The sequence below is a fragment of the Sceloporus occidentalis genome, unplaced genomic scaffold (assembly GCF_023333645.1).
Source record: "Sceloporus occidentalis isolate IW3139 unplaced genomic scaffold, rSceOcc1.0.p SCAF_11, whole genome shotgun sequence".
Taxonomy (NCBI): Eukaryota; Metazoa; Chordata; class Lepidosauria; order Squamata; family Phrynosomatidae; genus Sceloporus; species Sceloporus occidentalis.
In genome coordinates this window covers 17,509,340-17,530,017 of record NW_028316991.1, presented here as the reverse complement: position 1 = coordinate 17,530,017, position 20,678 = coordinate 17,509,340, and positions in this window count along the sequence as shown.

Below are 20,678 nucleotides of genomic sequence, written 5' to 3'. Positions count from 1 at the left end.
GTTTTTATGTAGCAAGGTAGTTAAAAAAAGAGATTCTACTGTCCCATACACACTTTACTTTACATTCTTCAAACTTTAGGGAATAAATAGGAACTTATTTTTGGGAGAAGCCGCAGTGCACCACTCTCTTCCATGGTCCTGTTATCCCACTACTTGTGGCTGCTTGAAGAACCCAACCAGTGGCAGGAAAGTGGTCCCACTGAAATCAAGTGGGGTGATCGCTGCTTGTACACGTCGGGGGGTCTTATTAGATCTCGTTAAACTCTTGCTTGAGCCAATGTTGGAGCTGGCTTCTGGGGAGTATACCACATGTGCTCTTTGGCTAGCAGGAGATGTCGACCGACCACAAGCCTAGGAGCTGGGATGGCAAAAGAGGCAAAAGCACTGAGAAGATTCTGCTGGTAAATCACTTCCATTCCTCTCCCAATTACACATATACACCCAAATGCTACTTTGCATTGCAAAAGTGCTGTTTGTGATGAATTCACAGTGTCTTTGATACTCGCAGAAGAGAGGAAACACAGTAAATATTGTGTCCCGTGTAAAAGCTGTGAAACACACCATTGTAGGTGTTCTGGAAGCACACAGGACCCCATGCTAATCTGTGAACACCAGCATTCCCATTCCTGTATACATAATCAGCCTTTAACGGAGAAGTCATCTCTGCTATGAGTCCTTTAAACAATAAAATATATTCATAGACCAGAACATCGTCTCCAACCACGCGCATTCTCTCCGCTGAATGGGTTGTGAGCAGGAATCTCTCCCCCCAAACGTTACTGAAATGTAAACAGCCTTCTTCAAGGCTTGCAACACAATATGGTGAGACAGCTGAACATTTCATTCATTCTGTGCATCTACTTTATGCCTATATAGGCATACATTTTCTATACACCTGGATACAGTGTTAAGTGTGTAAATGTATCACAATGTTTTACAGCTTAAACATTATCATTCCGAGCTTCTAAATGAGGGACGGCTGGGTAGAAGGATTTGGGCCTGAAGAGGGACTTTACTTACTAAACAGGGATAGTACAAAACCGAGGGACAGATTGCCCTCTTGGGTGATCAAGCCCCCCCCCCCAGTGTCCCTCTGAACATTGGGACAATTACAAGGGAGATCTTTGATCTCCCCAATCAATCTATATAAGCTATGGAGGTTGTGCCGGCTTCAGCGGGTGTGATGATGTATACAGTGTATATAATGTATTGCCTGTAGCATACAATACCGTACATAGAATATTTCACTCTGATGGCAAACTTGAAAACAACGTAACCTTCTCTCTGAGCTCCCATCATGCAAAGTGGGACTTATTTAGAAAGTATGAGTTAATAACTTGGTCACTTTGTTAAGATATATATATAGTTTGATCCAAGGTCCGGGATCCTAGGTACAAAGACTTCACTCCAGACACTAACAATCTCTAAATGTATCTGGAATAGTACTGTGCATAATGTATCATACACAGCCGTTTAATATAGATATTAATAAATGTATCCGGCGGACACCGCTGTTCCATTGCTCTGGACCTTTTTTTACAGTCTCAGTTCCGACACAGTCTCCGATGACGGCTAAATTGCTGGATCTGTTCTCATCGTCTCCCAGGTAAGTGTAAGAAACACACTCGGTACCTTTCATACGATGGCTGACAGCCATACCGCACTTTAGGTCTAATTGACTGCGTTTTACTCCCTCTGAGTCCTTTTGTGCTCTTTAGTAATTATTTGAATTGCCCTGTTTGGAGAGCACATGCCACAGAAAATTAACTTGTTTGCATTTCATAGCGTATTGTTCTTTACCCAAATGCTATGCTTTGAAAATTGGTCTCTGCGCACTAAATGCCAGAACCTTCTCCTTAAAGACACCCTCCAGCCAGGGGTCCCTTTACATTTTTGTATTTCCCCCTAATGTAAATACATGGGGTCTGCTTATTCCCATATATACATTTGCCTCTTTTCCAACCCCAACCTATCTTGGGTGCAGGACATGTGTTTGGCAAAACACCAAGGGACATCCTCTGGAGCTGCAGCTTCTGTCTAAGGTATGTTGTTTTTTGGGGTTTTTTTTTTTACATGTTTAATGAATGCATACTTAAGGTACTTACAAAACACTTTAATACGCATTGTTGTTTCAAGAGGCTGGAATATCCCTTTGGAAGCAACATCCGCACAAACATCGTTGCGTCGGGAGCTTCATGGCGGATCGAGTGGTGTAAAGCACATCGCCAATGGACTCGGGAGCAGTGGAAACGTGTTCTGTGCGTGGGATGAAAATCTGGCTATATCAGTGTGACAGATTAAAAATCAAAGACTGATTAAGGTTTTTAATGACTCTTCTATCAAATTCTATATTTCATGTGTATGTTGCTGTGACCCAAAATGCAAGAATATTATTATTAATATTTTTATTATATGGTCATTTTATTCGATTGACATTTTTACTATCTCCCCAGACAGACAGCTAGACTCCGCGTTGGTATTTTTAGGCTTTTCTTGGAGATGAGTAAACTGTTCGCTGCACTGAAAACCCGTACGAGCGCCTGTTCAACCGGACAGAAACAGTCACAAAGAAAGGACAAAGGTCGTGCCGCTGAGCTATATTATTCCCTATCAATGAACAGCCAGGAGAAGACATGCAGGAGCCTGACTTACCAACTCCTAGACACCCGCAGTCATTCAAATTAAACTTATTTTTCAGACAGAGATACAAGAGAAAAAGGTGCACAGAAAAAAAATTATGCATCACAATAAATATACCATTCATTTGTATTTCCACCCAATCCATCAGTCACAATATTCCTGGATTATAGGTGATCTTCTTCATCACACACTTGGCACACAAATTAACCTTTTTTGTTCAGGTTATCGCACACATGACCCGGAGTCCAGGGATGTTATGTTAATAAAATACACAATCTGAATCTGCATGTTTACCTCCTGACAAGCTGTGTTTTTTATAAGGACCATTAGGAGAGCCATTTGATTACCACCACCACTTTTGCGTGTTTTGTCTGTTCAACCATCCCGACTCTTTATCATAAAGCCTTATGGTAAACAATTTGTTAATTCGTATGCATGTCCTAAAATGAGGAGGGAGGAGGCGGTCCTGTGACATCGGTGGGAGTTCCTGCTGACATTGGGGGTGTTCCCGCTGACATTGGGGGCGTTCACCCCCCCATTTAAAGGGAAAATGGGCGGGGCGGGTCAAGACTCCGCTCTTCCGACCGGGAGGATTCGGGTCTTGACCCAGAGAAGCGGTGCTCCACCCGGCAATCTCATAATATTTGTTTCTCCCTCTCTCTACCATCTCCGACAACCGCTATCAGGTCTCTGATTCCAAGTCCGTCTCCTCTTCTCTGTCTGGATTCGGAGGCTCCAACGTGTTGCAGAATTACTCTGAGGAGTAAAGGAGAACTCAGACAGAAAAGGAGAAGCAAATACATGGGAGGAAAGGCATTTAAGCGGTTGTCGGAGAAGACTGAGGGAGTGAGAGAGAAAAAGTGAGGGTTAAACTGGCCTCATTTTCGAATGAGATAACATTTTACAAGAGAAAAGGATTTCCTTTGGAGAATGGTTGGGCATTTGGCAATACTAGGAATGGAGCTTTGTCTCGGTATAACAAACACGTTATATTCAGCAGAGTAGTTGGAACAGCTCCAAACAATTCAAAATTGGATTGATATAAAGAGTCGTGGTGAACAGCAGCTTCATCTGAGACCGAAGTGTTCCTGAATCTTGCTCTCCTAGGAAAGCCCCAGCGAACCTGCTCTGTTTATGGCTCTGCTGGGAAGCCAGGCAGACATTAGTCTGTGGAGCGTTGGCTGATGAACGCTCAAAGCCGTGGCACAGATCATTATGAGCGATCAACATGCATTAGGCCTGCTTCTCATAAATACCATAAATATTAACTAAAGCAAGACATAATATATAATAAAATAATAAATCAAAGGGAACCAAAGCCATTTATTTGAAAACCACTATCTTGTGTGTTAAAGGCATAGTCAGCCCATCTCCCCACTGCACACAATGCTATGCAACAGCCCCTCTCATTCTGCACACAGCACTATATGGCAGCCCCTCCGTCTCACCACACCCAACACCACCAACACTGTCCCCTCACTGCACAGAGAAGACATTTTGTTTCAGCCCTGGAGCTACAGCTTCAACTGATGGTAAGTGATGAAGAATGGATATTAAAGTACTTACAAAGTATGTTAATATGTATCCTTTGTTGGATATGCAACTTAGGACCTTGACTTTACCCGTAGAAAGGAGACTACAGCCATAGGAAGTTTTCATTCCCATAAAGCTGAGAATTATAACAGCTAACTGAAATATAACTAAGTATTCATCATATATCACAGTATAAAAATAAATCTTGACATTGGTCATGGTCGTAGAGGAAGAGAGTGCTTTCCTTGTGTTGCTTGGCTGATATACATAGAGACACACACACACACACACACACACACAACCACATAACCACAACCACATACATTCATACAGAGACATCTCCACATACATACATACGTACACACTCGTGCACATGCACCGACTTCCATACACACTCATGCACACGCACCAACTTCAATACACACTCGTGCACACGCACCGACTTCCATACACACTCATGCACACGCACCAACTTCAATACACACTCGTGCACATGCACCGACTTCCATACACACTCATGCACACGCACCAACTTCAATACACACTCGTGCACACGCACAGACTTCCATACACACTCATGCACACGCACCAACTTCAATACACACTCGTGCACATGCACCGACTTCCATACACATGGATCCCACCTCCTGGGAATAGGATCTTTGCTCAGGTGGCTGCAGGCCGCTAGCTGGGAGGTAGTGATACAGTAACTCTGATCCTTGCCATTTCCCTGTATGCAGATAGCCGACTGCAACATGTGACTACAAATGGAGCTTCTTACTGGCTGATCTTGTCACATGACACCAAATCGAATACTCACTCTGCAACTAACAAGTAAATGGTGTTCCTGTTGCGCAGGGCAGGCATGTAAATGACAAAGCAGAAAATTAATGGCAAATGGGAGCCACAAGCTCCGTGGCAAATGTGCCTTTTGCCCGACTATTAATCCATCCCTGATTATCTCTTTTACACAGGAAGGAATCACATACGTCACAGCACCACAAGGTGCCACATCGCTCAACAAGACGCAAAGGCAACTGTCTGCTTAGAACTCCTGCTTTGAATCATAACATAGAATACAATTATTTGAAGAATACAATATTTCACCGCTACTCATACAAAGTGACAACGATGTGAAGCACAAGATGACACTATATTATTTCCAGTACGTTATTTAAAGTGGGTCTATCACTCAAAACACTTTTATGTGAGCCAACCGAGCATAAAACTGGTGTACATGTTGTGTTAACATTTTGGAAACCCTTCAGAAGTTTTTTAAGCCGTGTTCAGGACTTGTAAGCTATGTACTGGCGATGGTCAGGGGAGGGCTGGCAGCCTAAGGCCTGGGGGGCAAGTCTAGTCAAGTGGCCCATTGCGCCACCGAATCAGCCCACTATACATGCCCAACTTTTCCTAATTTTCTAACGCATATAGACAGGCTCTGCCACACTGATATCCAAACACACACACACCAGGACAGGCTCTGCGACACTGACACCCACATCCAAAATGCTTTCCACACTGGTTTGTTTGTTTTTCTCCCTTGCCCAGCCAGCCCACCCCTTTGGTTTTAATGTATTTCCCCCCACACCCTTGTGTATTGCCCCATGTGGATTTGTGCCCCCAGCCAGACCCCTTTGTACATTATGCCCCTTGTGTATTGCCCCATGTGGATTTCTGCCCACAGCCAGCCCCCTTTGTACATTATGCCCCAACACCCTTGTGTATTGATTTATGTGATGTCCCCAGCCAGCCCCCTCCCTTGTGTATTGATGCCCCCCTTTGCATTGGTAATGACTGACCCATATAATTTGAACCCAGCCCCCAGCCCCCCACCTTTGTGTATTGATTTATGTGGTGCCCCAACCACCCTGTTGTGTACTTATACCCCCTAGCCACCCCATTTTGCATTTAATTGTTGTCCCAATGCAGCCCCCCCTTTGAATATGGCTCCCCTTCCGCCTATTACCCCAACTATTTTTTTTTTTTTTAATACTTACGTTTTTGCCGCATACTTCACTGCTGCTGTGCTCCAACGTGCTCTTCTAGCTGTCACGAGGAGCTGTTCCGTGTCACTCCGCCCCCTTGAGCAGCCCATCACATTGACGATGTGACGTGCCGCTCAAGGGGGCGGAGTCACACAGGACACTGATTAACCATTGCAGCCGATGTGGCTGTGACTCTTAAAGCGGCCATAAGACACGCTGGCCGCTTTAAGAGTCACAGCCACATCGGCTGCAATGGCATTTCGGTGTGCCGGCCAGTTCGGCCGGCCTACCGCGGGTGCTGCAGGCGTTAAAGACGGCCCTGGTGTGGCCGAATCAGCCTCTTAAATGGGCGTCCGCGCGGCCGTTTAATGTAGATTCAGGGCGGCCTGGGGGGCAATTGCCCCCCTGCCCCCCGGCCCAGCCCGCCCCTGGCGATGGTGGGGCTATATAGTATTTTGATCTGTTTCACATTTTACTTTTTGTTATTATAAATCTAACTAAACCCCCTTTTTAATTGTGTGTTATCTATAAGAGATTTAAAATGCGTCGGTGAATATGGGTGTGCGGCTTTAGCCCCAAGCTGCTGTATGGACGCAGTAAGTCTAATCATGTGAGAAGGGATGTTATTCTATGAATACTTTATGTTATTTCCCAGAAAATTAAACAGAGAATTCGATCCAGAGGAAAACATAATTAGAAGTTGACAGACATGGTCTAGATTACACAGGACAGAAGCGTTTAGTCTCAGAATATCATCGGTGTAGGTGGCAGTTTCGTAGAAGTATTTTGAGCCCTTAGTTATTCCATTGTACTCTGACTTTAATTATTTTGACCGTTCAGTTCGGATTACATTTGGGGTTCTTTTTTAATTCCCAAAAGGTGAGGTCCCTGGGCTCACCTTTCACCTACGGCATCCAGCGGCATGCTATGGGACTGAATTTCTCCAAAAATTGCACCATCTTTATTAATTGATCCCACAGAAGAAAGGAAGGTGATTAAGCTGCAGCAGCAGAGGCAGGAGAGGGCACAGGGCAGGCACCGGCAGACAGAAAAAAAGAATTTATTATCCAGAGTATAAGGCATGTGGCAGGCCAGGCACTGGCAGACAAACACATACAGCTACATGACTGAACACCCCCAATATTAGGAAAAAAAAGAACTGATAACTGATATCAAACACTGGGGGGAAACAAACATTAACTAATTAATATTGTCAGAATTCTGACAACTATCTGTTGTCTACTGTAGAGGACTGCATTGGGAGGCGGGTCCCGCGGGCGGTTTTTCAGGTGTTGCGGGAAGTCAGACACTGTACCTGCGGGTCCTTGTAATCCTGCACACTCTCGCAAGGCTGCCCTCACAGCGTCTCTTCTCTTGTTCCGCACAGGAACCCAGCGGAGTCACAGGAAGTAACGTAAAATCACGTGACTCTGCTGTGTTCCTGGGCGGAACAAGAGAAGAGACGCTGTGAGGGAGCAACGTGAGGGCAACCTTGTGGGACTGCGCGGGAAATCTGCAGTTCAGGTAAGGGGGTGGGCGGGATTGACCACATATGTGGCGGGAGCGGGCGGGATTGGACACATTTGGCGGGAGCGGGCAGAATTGGACACATGTGGCAGGAGCGGGCGGGATTGGACACATATGTGGCGGGAGCGGGCGGGATTGGACACATTTGGCAGGAGCGGGTTGGATTGGACACATATGTGGCGGGAGCAGGCGGGTTTGGACACATTTGGCGGGAGCGGGCAGAATTGGACACATATGTCGTGGGAGCGGGCGGGATAGGACACATATGTAGCGGGAGTGGAACACACACATTGTGGGAGCGGGTGGTAATGGTCACAAAAACAAATGTATTTTTCAATTTAAGAAATGGCCTTATGAGCTTCTGTAGACTAAAACTCCCACCCTCCTCAGCCAGAATGATGACAAGGGTGATGGGAGTGATAGCCCTCAAAAGCGGATGAACTTGAGGCTCAAAAAGATTGTCATTCTTCTACATTTTCTAAAGGAAGGGGTGGGAGCTGTTAATTATTTAATTTCCATTACTTTGACTATTTGCTTTGGAATTTCTGGGGATAGATTTGGTTAATTTTTTATATACAGGTTTGTTCGCAGTGTTTGTGAGATGTTTAACTGACCGATTCCCTTTTTTTGTGAGTTTATACATTCAACAGAGTAACCACAAATAATTATTTTTATTTTGTTTACCTTCTCGGTATTGTGTTTCTGTTAACTATTAGATTATGATAGAATATTCTCTTTTCATTTTACCGTCTCCTTCTTGATTGCTTTAAATTTTCATATTGATTTACTACGTTCCGGGTGTCGTTGCCGCGCATATCTTGCCATATCCTTGTATTTATTCGGCAGGGAAAGTCCCTGGCACTCCGAGATGAGATTAAAATTTAGGTCACTGTATCACTTTTTCCACTAGACTTTCCGACTTCACATTAATACCGCAGACAATATATCAGGCATACATTTTAATGGCGTTTTATGGCGCACACACTGCAGGATGCTACCTCTCTCACAAATCATTATGCAATATGATTGTATTACGGGATGAGTGTCAATCAAGGTACGAGAGTTGTCAGGCAGTACATGTGGTGTGCTAAGTTATTCATTAAATTATTTATAGAGCTTAATGGCCTCTACATTTTGCCTCAGTGACACGGATGCTGTTTTTTTTTTTTGCTCATTTTACATTTTTCTCAACAAGAGACCTGAATATATGGGAAACGTACAAATTTAAATACATCGCTCTTTTCCTTACCCACTTCCATGTATTAGCAGATCTCAGCAACCTGCATTATTCCCAGTGCAAGACAATTGTGGTTGATCGTATCTTCTCGGCAATCTCTAAATCCAAATCTGTGTAGCCTTAAACAATAAACACAACCTTAAATTGAAAATTAAGATAAAGCTGAATAAAGTAAGAGCGACTGTCTCACGATCACTAATGGACATTCAACAGACCAAGAAAATGCATGGAAGAGTTGCAAATACCACCGTTTACTGAGCACGTCACAGGCAATTATTCTTTTAGAGTGCATATATTGCAATTCCACACATGGCCATAGGGGGCAGTTGTTATGCAGCCCAGTTAAATCCTTTACAGAGTTGGACTGTGACTGAAAAGCAGCCTTGGAAATATTTGGACACCAGCCTCATATACTTCATTACGTGGTCGAGCTCACACCACACCAGGTGCGTAACTAGAAACCACTTGGCCCCGGAGGGAAAGTTACCCCCGGCACCTTAGTGTCACAAACAACATGTCTGATAGTGCCACCTTTGCCCCCAAACAATGTGGTTGTGCCATCTTTGCCCCAAGCACATCTTTGTCCACACGCATTCATTTTTTCTGAAGTGCCTATACCATTTTGCAAATAGCTGGTTGGAGAATCTATTGGAAAGTCTCCAGGAGTTGACACACTTCACCTTGAGGAGGGAACATCAAACATCCAATAAATTGTGCATTCCGAGGGTCTCCAACAAAACAAATGGGGAGGAATGGAAAATCTCTGAGATTTCATTAAGATTCATTGATTCATTTGACACATTTTGGTGCCATTACAACCCATTTTGGTGCTCGTTGATGAGGTAAAGTGGGAGGGACTGTGCATGGGAGGGTAAATATCAATTACTGATAGGTAGAAGTAGCTAAAAAAAACTGATGATTATGGCTGTTTTTCCTTACTTATCAGCATTTGAGAGGGGAGAGGACAAGCATTAGATATATATATACGTGTGCTGACACCTCATTAACTTATCAGTGGCCGTTACAGACTGATGAGAGTTGTGAGACAGGCAGTGACAGTTAGTTACAGTGTTAAGAGGCTGAGATCGACGCTCATTATTCATCTACCATACTGCAAATGTCAATTCAACAGTGCAGAACTTTCCCTGGGGTGGGGTGGATTGGAGAAGCCGTACTGTCCTGTATATCAGTTCATTATTGGTATAAACCAGGACTACAGCAGACATTTTTATTTTCATTTATTTTTGGGCTGAACAACACAAAGCAATAAATCATGAAAAATATTGGTGACAAAATAAGACATTTGACTTGAAATAAGTGTTTGCACACAGTGTGTTTTAGTTCTTGACATACTGTTTCTGAGTAGAGTTTATTAAGACGGTTGCACATTTACACTACCCGTAAAACCTCTAGTTTGTGGACAGCACAAGAGAATTATTATACTCATTGATAAATATTGGTGACAAAATTAGACATTGTGAAATTCCCGAGTAGGGTTAAACATTTACATTTTTTGTTACCGGTGATTACAAAAAAATTGAAAACGTCTGAATTAGCAGCACCGGAGCATCAGCCATGTGATACTTTGGAGGATACCACCCGAGTTATCCAAAGTCAGACTACTGCCTCCGAAATGGTCCCTCTACATTATTGGGACCAGAAACCTTTTATCTGGCCAGGCATCTCCTTGATGGTCCAGCAGTTGCTTTCATGCCCACCCACTAGTGCTTCTGCTCTGTCTCCTTCCTCAAGCTGAGGGGTCAGTTCTTTTTACTTTGCAGATATTACATGCCTTACAACTGCTACAGCAGTCTTCTTCCTTACCCTAGGATGGTTCATTATTTTAATTTTTTTGAATATTGTAAAAATTCTGTCCTGCACCAAGGGGCTGGATGTGTCTATCGGCCAGTACATACCCTGGCCACATGTCCTACTACTGCTGCTCCTAATTCTCCTCCAATTCTTTACATATTATTCAAGTTTTGGGGCAAATGCAGTGTCCTGTACCATGGGTCTGGATGTGTGTACCTCAGTGTCCTAAGGGATGAATTCATCAAAATAGTCCATTTGTTGGAGGAATTCAGTCCCATAGCATGTTGCTTGATGTGCGTATCCAATGGCAGGGTGCTGCTGTTGATGGTCCTTGGGTGCAAAATTGAGTCTGAATCTCTTCCTAAACTTGGGGTGCTACTGCTGTAACTGAATGATAAGTCCAGAAGGGATCAGGGACCTCTCTTTTGGGAATGCCCTTCGACTCATTTCAGAATCAAAGAAATCATCTGAATTTCGCCTGAACCGAGCGATAGGAAAAATAACTTTGTTGCCCGAACGCGGTAAAAAAGAAACGAAAATGTAATCAGATTTGATTTTGATTGCCGTGCAAGCGACCGATATGTTACTCAAATACATTGTTATTATCATTTACATAGTACTTGCCATTTACACGGTGCTTTACACAGTACAGAATTAGACCAACAAGGACAAGCTAAGGTAAAGATGGCCCTACTTGCAATTCTGGACATAAATATTGTATTATTTTACAGTAACAAACAAATACCAGAAATAATGTTATTACTGAAGGCAGTAGAACACGGGGTGAATGAGACACCAATTTCTGTGATCATATCATGAAAAAATCTTTAAACCTGCTAGTTTAGTGTCACCTTGTTAACGTCATTTAGCTTATGACTTATTGAATAGCCTCGGGGAAGAGTTTACCTTGTTATTTGCAGAGTTCGCCAGAACTTTCTATGTAAAATTGAGTTCTAATAATACACGCGGACACAGAATGATCTGTTTCTCTCGTAGGTTTTTCTTTTACCTTTTACCCTTTTCATTTTTCCCCAAACTCTTTTAATTCCCAGGTCTGTAGTTTCCCTCGGTGCCTTTTCTATTTCTCATTATCTGCCTACGAAGCAGTACTTTGCTTTTCTGCTCGATGCCGTCGTTATTTTTTATATTTTTAGACGTGGCTTCCTTTATTTCCTCCTCGGCTTCTTATCTATTGTTGTAATCTCTCGGGCTGCAGTAACGTTGGTTTGCAGGATGTTTAGCGAAATCGACCATTTACATTTTTTTTCCTGGTTTTGCCAATCATTTCATTGCTGTCGTGTTTGGACATATTTCAGACTCTCTATATTTTGGCAGTATGCTAGATATTAATGTTTTAATACTTTTATCTGGGCTGGTCAGCAGTGTGTAAAAATTATATGTGTCCTGGAAAACATGGCTGATGTGGTCATCCTAGTTGGGGGCACATCCTCTACGGCCGACTGGGCTGCCCACCGGTGGAGGAGAAGGGCCAGTTGGGGAGATCATAGTGCCTGTCCTTGCTGCCGATCAGCATTATTCCCCGTGAGGTAGCAGTGACACGCAAGACCTCTCAGGTTGATCTATACCTGCAAGGCGAAGGGTTTGTGTATTATTCAGTTGCTCTATACCTGCAATTCTGTTTCCATGTGTTATTTATTTAATCTTTACCTGGAAATATTTACGGTTTGTAGGTCTTATCAGTTTATCTATATCTGCAATGCTTTGTTTCCATGTGGTGTTTATTTGATCTTTACCTAAACTAACAACCTTGTTATATACTAGTGCAAAACCTCCACTTAGGATGTGGCGTTTATGACAGCTCCATAGGATGGGGATTTTGCCACAAAATGCCACCAAATATTTCTACATGGATCCCATTTAATGGAGGTTTTGCAACCAAAAAATGTAGCCGCAAAGCAGTTTGTGGATTAGCGCAACCACAACGATGCTCCTTTTTTCCAGTCTTTGCTCCTGATATCGTGGTGAGCATTACGTTAGAAAGAACAGGTCCCCTTCTGTCCCAGCTCGTCTTAATGTATGTTAATCTTATTAACGTTTTATATTCTTAATGTTATTGTCAATTTCTACTCTCCCCCTATTGTAATAGCGCTACAGACTCTGCTATTAATGTGCGTTATGTAAAGTGGACTGCGGTATACACACACAGCCGGCCGACACGCTCAGGGCTACCTCCTGGGCTCCTCTCTCTTCCAGAACACCGGGATTCTCTCACTAAAGCAGCTGCAATCAGCGGGATCTACCCGCCTGCAGGCAGCGATGCCATATTGCTGCAATGACATTGCCTCCAGGAAGATGGTTTACTAAGAATAACTGTCTGCCAGACAAACATAGTTTACAGCTTCACAAAAATTATTTGGAGATAAAGTTTGATGAAAACTTCTTTAGGGGCTTTAAAAATACGTATTTTCTCTACTGGGAGTGATTATTTGGAGCATTGGGAATGGCTGTTTGTTCTTTCCCCATATACAGTATAAGTATGTATTGTGTATTGGCTCATTTGGGGAAGCAGCCTTGTATTTGTAAGTGCAGCGTTAGTCCTGTACAGGTACGCAGTAGAGGAATCTATACTGTTGGGGATCTCCTTAAACATTTCCTCTTTCTTTATCTATAAGTTATACTTTTATATTTTGTAATAAAGTTAGATTGAATATTTAACCCAGTACAATATGTATGGCTACATTGTATGTTTCAGGGCTCATGACTCTGTAGCAGTTGTGAGCGTTTGACTCATATCAGCATACCTTTGAGAGAGTAAGAAAGTTAAAATTATGTACACTAGAAAAACGGCGTCTCGGAGGCAGGGCCGGCCCGACAATGGAGCCGAGTGGGGCAACCGCTCCAGGCGGCACTTTTGAAGGGGCGGCACTTTGCCGCCCCAAGCCCCTTTTTATTTTTTTATTTTTTTTAATTTTTTTTTTAAAAAGTGAAAGAGAGAGAAAGGGTCGCCGAGCTTACCAAGCTGTCAGTACCCGCTCGGCGCCCCTCTCTCTCCTCTGCGGCGAGTCTTCCTGTTCGGTCTCGGTGCCGGCTTGTAATGCTGAGTGCCGGAAGATTTCCGGCGCTCAGCATTACAAGCCGGCACCGAGACCGAACAGGGAGACTCGCCGCAGGACTGCTGAAAGGTAAGTACAAGGGGGGGGGAGGGTAGATAATGGGGGGCGGCAAGGAAGGGTAAATAAGGGGGGGGGCAGCATTTTAAAATTCGCCCCAGGCGGCATTTTGCCTTGGGCCAGCCCTGCTCGGAGGGGATATGATAACGTTATATAAATATATGCAGGGCCAATATAATGAGCTCTTCAGTGACCCGTTCATTAACAGAAATGTACAAAGAACAAGAGTCCCCCTCTGAGACTGAAAGAGCATAGATTTCATAGACGACAAAGGAAGGGATTCTTTACAGTGAGGACAATAAAGGTATGGAATTCACTTCCAAGGGAGGTGGTTCTATCAGATACATTAGATGCCTTCAAAAGGGGTTTGGATATTTTTTTTAGAAAGGCATGACATACAGGGCTATAAATAAAATTAATATTTTAGAACTTCTTAATTCAAGGAGAAATCTGATTGCCTTTTAGAGTCAAGAAGGAAAATTTCCCCCTGATGGCAGAATTCGAAGTAGCTTAATTAAGGGCTTTTTTTGCCTTCTTTTGGCTCAAGAGTAGGAAGGTTAGGTAGAAGGGTTGAACTTGATGGACTTAGGTTTTTTTTCAACCTTATGTACTATGTAACTATGTAACTACCTGGGAACTCTCTTGGATTCATCCAGAGTCTCCTGGTGATGCTCTGCTTCCCAGGGTCTCCGGTGTCTTCTTTCTCCAAGGCAGGGGAGAACTGTTTAGCCATGCCCACTCCCTGCTTAATGCCCCTCCCACTCCAAACTCATTGAATGATCTCTGGAGCTAGCTCCGCCCTTGTTACAGCCAGCACCACCCCTTTTATATTTAATTGTGCCCCTCACTGAACTAGCCCCACCCTCATTCATGGCTAACCCTGCCCCAGCTGAAACTGCCAGGACATGGTAACATCCATCACATGGGTTGGATTAATTACTGGGGAGGGACCCTCAATCAAGTCATTTGAAAAACACAGACTACAGGGCGACTACAGCCTTAGGTGTTGGATTTAACTGGAGTTGGAGGACATTTCTATCTCCTAATTAATTTCATAAATCCTGAACTTAACGATTTTTTATGACCTTGAATTACACTGTATTTGTTCCTATTTAGTTTGAGGACTATTACTATATTTTGTTTTCTGACAAAGTAAAGTAATTCTTTTTTCCAGCGTTTCAATGATAAATAATAATTCCTAAATTTGCCCATTTGATGCAATAATTTTGTAATTTCTTTGAATGTAATATGTACATATATCTTATTAACCCTCGAGGGGCTGTTTTCACTTGATATGATCATTTTATTTTCTGATATTCTTTTTGTACCATAAACGTGTAAAACTATGAAATATGTGTTAAAATTTTAATACAGAGGATATTGGCCTTGTTGTCTCACTTTTTATCTCCGAACTTTTCAAATCATATCAAATTTCCTGGGGTGATACGCACTGAGAAAAAAAGTTACTTTGAAAAGAAAACAATATGATAAAAAATACATGATGTCTTTATGAAATATGAGTTTTCCTTCTTTAAGAACCCCATGGGTATAAGGAAGATAAATATAAGGGGTGATCAGGTGGGTACTTTGTCACCGCACTGCGAGAAACCATTCAAGATCAACCTATTCTGGGTAGTAGTTAAGCACATACGTTCTCTCTTTAGTACATAGGTGATATCTGGCCATACAGAGTGACATAATGCCCAATATCTATGGCGACACATTCTATGTTTCTATATATGTGATAAAAGGCATATATTTCCTGTCTCCTCTCATGAAAATAGATGGCTTCTTGAGGTTTTGCAGATAAAACGAATCTTTTTGTAGGGTGTTTCATATCTGCATACATTGAGGTGATTCACATTATGCACTTATTTTTCTGAAAACGGTGAGCATAGGGTGAAAAACATAAAGTAAAGAAAACGTACGCCGGACTAATGATCCATCTTACTCTCCCAGATGGCGATTTAAACATTGTACTCTCACAAATGGTCTGACGTTATTCTATGCCCCGAAATCCCACACTCACAATATTCCAAGAATTCAGATATTCGCTGCCGATTCCACCTGACTCCACTCCAGCTCGATGCGTGGAATTTAAGATGCTCCGTGTGCTTTATTCTAGGAAATACATTAGCTGTTTAACGTCATGTCACGTTTCATTAAGATGTTGCAATGCAAATACATTTATCAGCATATCTATGGGAATACTAAACTCAGTGTCTGAGACTTGCCAGTAAACACACAGAAGAGTACTCAATAAGATCCGCTATAGGAAGACATTATCCTCACTAAAAAGCAAAATGAAAGACAAAGGGAAATACGAACAAGTGTAAAAATAAGATGACGCTGCCAAAAATATTCTTGGCCAACGTTACATCTCGGTCCGAGCTCTGCCGGTGAATGTCCATATTCCAATGTTGACCAGACTGGCCTGGATAGGGCATCGGGTTGTAAATTTAGCCCAGAGAAGAGCTATAATATTAGGTTCTGCCTAACTCAGCAATTTTAACTTTGGTTTTGGTGGAAAGACGCTGAAGCACCAAATTAAGGGACAGCACTGAAATAAACCCCTGACTCTCCAGGCTATAGTAATTCAGCTCAATGCTCTTATTAGGGATGGATTATTAGTAGGAAGGACATGTTGAAAATAATTAAAATAAATAAAAAAAGTTGATCCCTGGTATTCTAAACTATGATCACCGCAAAACATCATGGACATTGGTGATCATCAGCGTCACATCTACTGCAAACAACTTGTGTTCAATCCATGGAGGCAGATGGTGGCAGTCACCCTCATATAATGAAAACATCAACCCAAAGAACTCAGGATTCCACTGACTTCCCTCACATTCCTACAAAATTATACTGGAGACCACGGGTGTGCACTGAGAGGAGGCAGAATATGAGATCAATCCAAGTGGTGGGTATAGGTAGAATTGGGTGCTATGGTCTAAGGGAATGTCTAGTAGTGGCAAATGCTCCTTCATGCCCCCTATTGTGGATGCCCAGGGTGCACGGTGAGAGATTGGGGAGGTAAACACTTCTTACACATTTTGTGCTATAGGAGCATCATAGTGAACAGAGAACATGAACAATAGTGAACTTAACGCTATACCTTTGTTAGGTTTAACTGTACATTATAGATTTCCACCATTTATATTATTTATTATTTATAGTTTTCTCCATTCGTTTAGTCCAGACATGTCCATAAAAGGCTTTTCCATTGGAATAAATAAAGGCATGCTGATGCACTCAGGATCTCTCATTTACAGTTTGAGAAAATACTTACTGAAACAATAAATCATGTATATATATATATATATTATATATATATATATATATATATATACTTCACCAAATCAATAGAAGTAGTGAAATAACAAACATGCCCTGTAATAGACGCTAACAGTATCCTGACACTAACAGTGCGTTTTCTTATTTTCACTCATTTTCTCTTTAGCAGTTAATAGATAATACCAGAGGCATTTGCAGCAGATTAGATACCGTTCCGGAATGCTTAGCATGTATATGCTTCGTATATTATTTTAGTTCAGCTGACCTGACCCTGGATTATTTGCTATGCATCTTTTCAAACTTCTACTGTATATAATTCATTCTCTTGTTCTAATGGATGCTAATGGGGCCATATAAATATTTACCATGATGTTCTTGGGGTGAGAGGCAATGCTTCATGCCTGTTTTATTATTAAATTGATTTCTGAAAGGATATATGACCACTCATGTTTGCTGCTGAAACTGCCCACTGCTTGGTTTATATCACAGCCTTGCGTATCTTGGAGGAGAATGAAGTAAAGGGGTCTCCAGAAATACCCTGATTTATGCTTCCAACATTTCAGCCGCAAACCTTTACAAATTGCGCTAAATGGACATCTTCGTATTTTCTATTGCCAACCTGCTTTTACACTCACAGCTAATTATTAATTAACCGGACTCCAGTGCAGCCAGGAGCGGGCTGGTCTGGGGGGACATGGGGCCAGATTTTCCAAACTGGCTATTCCAGGCCTCAATTCTGGCTAGCCTGGTTGCAGACGCTGGACTCAGAGGAGGTCACGTAATGTCCCAGCAGCTTGTATTGAAGACAGGCTAGGGTTCCATGCAAGATGACCGAGTGTTCATTTGTGTTATGTGTTTGAGCGATTGAGTGTGTTAGAGTAAGTGTGTGTGTTAATGTTTGCGTGGTTCTCTGTGTGGAAGTGTGTTGATGTTCGTGCGTGTGTGTGTGTTAGTTACAAGCACAGTCAAGTTGCAGTGAGATTAACCCACCTAGCTGGAACTTGGGATTCGGGTTCTATTGTGGGACTGTACCTCCTAAACAGGGATACTTGGGAAGTATGCATTTATACACACAGTATATATACAACATCAATGTACAAATTATATAAGGATATTGTTTCCCTTTAAGCAAGGGTTGAATGACTAATCGGATATCTTGTGTGAGAAGAAATCATCTTCTGCGTTTGTTAATTATATGTTAAATCCTTTGATTACTTAATGAATGTATTGATTGAGATTCTTCCTTGAAGTCCACGTAGCCGACATCCCGGAATCAGACATACTCTGTACCTCCCAAAGGGGGACCTTTTCTACGAATGTGATTTTTTCTTCTCTTTCTTAGGTGCAGAAAAGTAATAAAAGAACAAAACAAATTATTGTGGCTGCTCTATGTGCACTAACTTTACTAAAACGTTATATTTCTTCAGTAAAGCATTGACAGATTGTAATGCAGGTACTGATGGATGCACCGTTCTCATCTACTATGGCTTGTTTTTAATAAATTTGAAAAAGCATTGTTTATTGTTTATTGCCACATTTATTTTAGATCTGCTTTTATTGCTTAACAGTTTTTACTTTTCAGAAAAACCTGTAGAGTACAGTATATGGTTCCATATAATTTAGGATCTGGATAATGCCAGGGATAGACAATCACCTGCTGCGGACCATAGGCATGATCTGGCCCTCAGGCTCATACCTACAGCTTACAATCTATCTTATTCAGGACACCAATGCACATTTTTCACAAGCTAAGTGCCTAGTTTGGGAATCCTAAATAATAGACACTGGTCTCAGTGGAGTATTCCGGTTTGGTGTTACCCTAGGCCTAACCCTGGCCAGTGCCTAAGCCACACCTAATGCCCTACCTTCTATGCTGTGTACTGGGATATGGCATCACATGCCACCTTGGTGTAAATGGGCCAGCGTCAAAGGAGATCCCTATTCTTCCCAACTGTTCATTGTGCAGAAGCGTGCTGGAGACCCTGATCAACTTAACAGGGTGTTCTGTCCCCAGTTTTGAGGCAGAGGGGCTGTCCATAGTGCCACCAGTGTATCAGGACTGTGGGCTATAACTCCAAGACAATGTTTGCCGAGGTCCAAAGCAGATGGAAAACCAGAAGTTGGCTATCGTCTACCGGATCACCTGCCTTTATTGTTGGGATCTGCCACCCAAATGCTGACTGGATGGTTAGCATTTTAGTGCATAGTGTGTTGGAAGTTGCCTGTTCTTTGTCAGGCGATCTGTCTTTATCCCAGACACCGAGTGGTCTTTCTGAAGTATGATTGTATATGTGATCCATCGTGTGATCCATACCTGTCTCAATCACCTGCCTTTAGACCTTTTGACCTCATTGAGACAACAAATAAGAAACTAACCCGCAGTAGGTCCAGGTGATCAATATCTTCATCCTCCATGGCCTGCTCAAAATCCCAAAACCAAATGCTGTCAAAGAAGTAGTTGTGTTTCACCCCCCACCCTGAGAAGTACACCCCTCCTTTGAGCCTATATCATATCTGTATTCAGTTTTGCTGTTTCTCGCTGTGTTGACTAATCCTTGCTAATCTTCTGTCTCCAGTAGTCTGGCAACAGTTTGACATTCTCCATCCTTTTTCTCACTGAACATTGTAGATTTTTATTTTTTTTCCTGTTTTTTTTTTTCTCCTTTAATTATTTTTGCTACCGTCTAAATCTATTCACTTCTTAATCCTTCTTTATTTTTTTCGTCTGAGCTGTAATAGCTGAAACCACTTTTTTTTCTTATTTATTCTTATTCTAAAACTTAACTTTTTGAAGGATTCTTTAAATTACTGCTAATGTTTGAATTCTAGAATGTAGCTTTTCTATTACAGCCCATGCTGGTAACATTAGAAATGTGGCACACAATGTGTCATTATTCTAGCCTGGATTACAGGAGACCTCTCTATACTGTGCCTGTTCTTGCCAATAACGGAGAACCAGGTACTTTTTGGAGATGCCCCGGAGGCTCCAGGTGTGATTTTTTGGTAATGGTATTTTTGTTCTGTCTACCATTCAACCCGTTCTTCTTACTTTCCCACCTCAACACCAATTAGAAGTAGTCATCTCCCACACATGCCTAGTATTTGTCTCCAAACTGTCTCTTTTCCCATCCATATCTGGGAATTCCTCAGTGATTGTCACGGGGAGCGAGACGTTGGCTGTTCATGCCAAATAAGAATGTTCTATGTTTCAGGTAGTTGCATTCTTGAATCGCTTGGGCACAAAGAAGGCCAGCTTCCTCAGATTATGCCAGAGGGAACTCCATTGGATGTCTCATTTAAAGGGGATGCCTTAACATCTGGCCTCCCTGTGGTGGAGACATCAGCAACAAACATCGTATGGACATTTTATAATTATTGTGTTCCTGGCTTTGTAGAGTTAGAGGCTACCTTATATCACCAAACCCAGACATTACAAAGGGCTGAAGACACTTTTGATTTAGAGCATGTGTTTAGAGGCGTTTCTAGGGCTTTACTGAAACTCTGTATGTGACT